Genomic DNA, 4610 nt, shown 5'->3' on the forward strand with positions numbered 1-4610 from the left:
GTAATAGGTTGCACTTGCCTCCTCTCCCAATGGGTTAAACTGAATTTTCTGTGTTTTGGAACAGTGGATGAAACCTCTCTGAACCAGTTTGCTCCTGGAAGTTTGTTTGCTGAACAGATGCTCACTCCCCGGCAGAACACAGCTTTTGCACAGGGTTGGATTAAAATTTACTGGGGCCCTGGGCCTGCACTCCCCACCTCTGACCCACTCCCTGCCCTACAGCCATGGGCTCTGTCCCCAGCCAGTGCAATGGGAGCAGCGGCTAGAGCAAGATGCACTGCCCTTCAGGCCCATGGGTCTGCACTGGAGCCGGCGCCAGGGGTGTGGAGCCGATGCCAACCGGGTGCATGCGGCATGGACTGAGCTCTGGGGGTGGCCCCTTGCCCTGCTGCAGCTCAGTCTGACTGCAGTGGCTTCTAGGCAAATCATGCCCAGCAGCCATGGCCTGCTGCGTCGTGCATGCCTAGCCTATCCTGGCCCTGGTTTCATCTGCATCAAGGCAGGGGCCCCTGGTCCTGGGTCCAGTTGGCCTATGTGTTAATACGCCTATGCTCTTGCCGGGCACAGTTTCTTGCTTCCCTTGCCTTGGTCTGAGTGCAGATTTCCTAGTCCCTTTCCCCTCATCATCCACCTTATGGCCCAGTTAATTGAGTCAGAAAGTTCCCCTGCACTCTAACTTCATGGTACCCACCTGAGATGCTTCCACAAGGGGCGTGTGAATAGACCATAGCATAGCCAAGTATCATCAGGACACTCACACATGGAACATCTCTTGGTAAAATTCCATGGGTAAAACTAACGTTATAACATGTCCATTATCAGATAAGTCTATCACAAGATTAGCTGATAGACTTTAGAGCTTTAAATCAGGATTTACTAATCAGGACTCATGGTAGAGGCGATATCTTTTATTAGATCAACTAGATTTTTGCAAAAAAAAAATTCTTTAATTGCAAGCTTTTGGGGACCAACACCCTTCATCAGGCATCGGAGAAAAGTTTGTAAAAGTTCTCCTGGGTAGAAATGAAAGTTCATGTTTCATAGGACAGTTGAAGGTGGTAAAATCTCCTGTTTGGAAAAAGTTTGGAATAGGTGATTTATCAGTTAAGGCCGCAGATGTTGACATTCTGGTGACGGTTTTCAAGATGAGAGCAGACCTGCTCTTCTCTCCAAAGGCCAAGGAAGTTCAGGACATCAGCACAAGACTATTCAGAAGGATGGGAAATGGCTGATTGGCTTCACCATCTACGTTACTATCATGGCTTCACTATCAATGGCATATAACCCTTAGTAGATGATATTGCCACAGGCTGCCATTTGCAATGAGACTCACCTGGCTGTGCAGCAGCACTTAAATACAGAAGCAGCATCGGTTCAGTGTCCCAAAATCAGTAGAAGGCAAACAAGGTAAGAGGCAGATCAACCAACATACAGAAAAATGCAGTGTGGGAGGACTGCCAAAGAGTAATGATGAATTGAAAAGAAGATGTGTCCACATCTACTTCATCATGGAACAATTGAGTATGATATTGAATGATTCATGTCCAAAGTGGATTTATTAATTCCAACAGTTGGCATATGGCTTATACCCTGAAGCATAAGGATTTATACCCCAGCAATTTTTGTCCCTCTCTGATGCCACTTCGGACATTATTATCCATACCAGTGTCTAATCCTCTTATGTCTTTCACTAGGGATGAGTTTGAAACCATTCAAAGTGTCAGTGAGACAAGTGTTTGCTTCAATGTTGTCCTAAAAATGTCTGGACAGGACCTGAGTGCTCCCTCTAAAGGCATTGCATTTTCATAGCTGCAGTATTTAAATGGCCAGCTTGAACACTGACTGAATACTGTAGGGTAGCTGAACTTCACTGCCAGTGTATAGCAAAATAGGAGAAAATGTGGGAAGATCCTTAAATTTCACACTTTTGTGTATGGTGTTTTCCTTGCAGCAGGATCTGTCAAGTGCACAGAATGTAATCAGTCTTGGCACTGCCATATGATGCCTTCACCTATGACTTAACAGGAGATCAAGGCATAAACCTAAAATCATGGGGGACAGGCAAGCTGCTTAATTAACAGAGATCCTAGATATCCAGGCTGGATCCAGATATGTAGGCATGTGCAGTTTGTGGTGCCACAAACCTCTTTGCAGTGCCACAAACTGCATGCCTGTGTGCCCCATGCTGCAAATTTGTGGCATGGGGGCAAAATTTGTTAATGGGAAATCCTGGTAGCAAAAAAGACCAAACAAAAAAAACACTGCAGCAGAAAAAAGCAGTGTGGCACATGGCATAGCAGTGTACGCCAGCAGACACAGAGGCTCGGTCCTCCCAGGAGATGCTCTGGCTGCTGGCCAGAATGTCTCTCCTCCTCTAGTTCTGACCCAGCTCCTCCAGCATCCTGGGAGCTGGGAGGAGTGGGGAAACAGCAGTTTCCCTGAAATGGGGCATTTTGCCCAGCACCAAAGCACATGTGCAAGGGCATGTGTAGTGACAAAAATTTGTGCCACTACTTTTTTTTGCCACTACAAGCTCATGCCCTCTGCATGCAGGGAAGCTTGGAGGCTTTCTGGAAGACATCTACGCTTTTAAGAATAGAGCAGCTATCCTGGGAAAGCCCCTCCCTTTCTGTACCTGAAAGCAACCAGGAGGTCCAAAATTCCTGATTGAGTAGAAGAGCTGGAGGTGGGTAAGATCAGGAGCATGCTGCTTTCAGGGGCAGCAGGGGCTGTGAAGGGAAAATGACATCAGGAAGTGAGGAGTGCAGCTGCAGAGGCTGGGGGAAGCAGCTGAGAGACTGAAGAAGAAAGGATCAGAGGGGTCTCAACAATGAAAGAAAGTCTGAGCAAAGACAAGAAGGAAGGTAAGATGACAGGAAGAGCCTGGCATATCCATCAGTGGGGACTCAGTATTGCCTAGATGTCTAGGGACATGGAAGCGAGTCTAGTCACAATAAGCTGTAGCATCCTTATTAATTTTAGTTTTTTCAAGAGCAGCATTTATTAAATTATCATCATCATGATGATGAATTGTTGTTCACCTTTTTCTTTCAGGCTCCATGAGCTGAGTGATGTGGTAGAGACCAGAACCCACCCCTTGCACAGATTTACACAGGCAAAGGATGAAGGCTTTCATCCAAAGTTCTCCCCAGGGGTCTCCCATTCTAAAGGCTGCATCAGAAGGATTATGTCTGAGTTGGTCCCCTGTGTCTCTCATAGGCAGCACCTGCTGGAATCTCCTCAGGGATCTGAGGTAGAGGTTGTCTCTGTCTTCTCAACCTACAACCTACCTTCTACCAATAGGCTGGTGGTGAGTCTGACTTTAGGTCCTGTAACAGGGGGCCTTCTCAGGGCCGATTTGCCTATGGCCCGCCCACCTGTTTCTGGGCCAACCACCTGCCTTCTCTCCCACCATGCCTTGATGACATTTAATTAAGTTGTTAATTAGGTGGAAGGCTGCCCATTTTCTTGCCCCAATGCCCGGGGGGGAGGGGTGGGAGGGGGCCCTATCTGTGGCTCCGTACCCTCCCTACATTGCAGCCCATGCCGCATAGATGGCATCCTCTGTTGTCACCATCACCGGCCCCACTCTGGGCCCCAGAACCCCACCTGGATCCCTCCATTCAGGTGGCCTACTTTGCCTTCATTCTAGGCTGCATAGCTCTGTGAGCTGTTCCCCGTGATGGGTGTGGTCTCCCCAGGACCTTTGGCTACTAGCCCTGGCCCACCTCCAGGCCAGTCAGAACTCCAGGCCCTCAGCTCTTGGTTTCCCTTGTGGTGGGCCCCTGGCCCTTCGACCCTTCCGGTCCTGGCCCCAGCTTGGACCAGTCAGGGGATTTCAAGACAGGTTCCAAGTCTATAGCCCCACTCTCACTCTGGAGTCCACCTTCTGGACCCTACAAGGGGGTAACCAACCCAGTTGTGGGAGCTGGGGTTATTAAGGTGCCCCAACCCACCTTTCACCGGGGTGGTAACTGGCCTGGCATTTCCTGGTGACTCCCGTGCCACTGAGAGCCCCACCAGGCCACCCACTCCTGGCAGGGTGCAATTTCAGGTCATGCCTTGGACCAGGAACCTCCTAGCCATCCCCTACAGCTCCTCCATTACCTACAAGCAGCCTTGCAGCCAGGCAATGTTGCTGCCTGGCCTGCCAGCAGAGAACTGATCTATTTATTTAGGCAGCCAGGGAATCTAAAAATGGCTGCTGCAATCAACACCTGCTGGCTGTTTGGCTCTGATCTTAAAGTGGCAGACACAAACAGTTCTCTGCCACAGGCCCCAACCCAGAGCCCCTGAAATCAGCGGGAACTTTTTCATGCACTGAATGGCCTTTGGCATACAAGAAGAAAAGGTTCCATCAAAAACTGGTGTGAGGAGGTTGCGTGAGACTATGGTTCAGGAAATGATTGGACTTAACTTGAGTTTTGGTGGGTTATTTTGTTCCTGGCAGTGACTTAACAGCTTCAAAATATCTGCAGGCAAGTAGGCTTTGATGTCAGACGCATTGGGCATGTGGACAAAGGCATCGCCTTTCAAATTAGCAACTCGAGGACTTCCTGTGCGGTTTCTTTCGGAGCATTTCTGAACAAATAATCTTCCATCTCCTGGTT

Source organism: Alligator mississippiensis, chromosome 4 (assembly GCF_030867095.1).
Source record: "Alligator mississippiensis isolate rAllMis1 chromosome 4, rAllMis1, whole genome shotgun sequence".
Classification (NCBI taxonomy): Eukaryota; Metazoa; Chordata; order Crocodylia; family Alligatoridae; genus Alligator; species Alligator mississippiensis.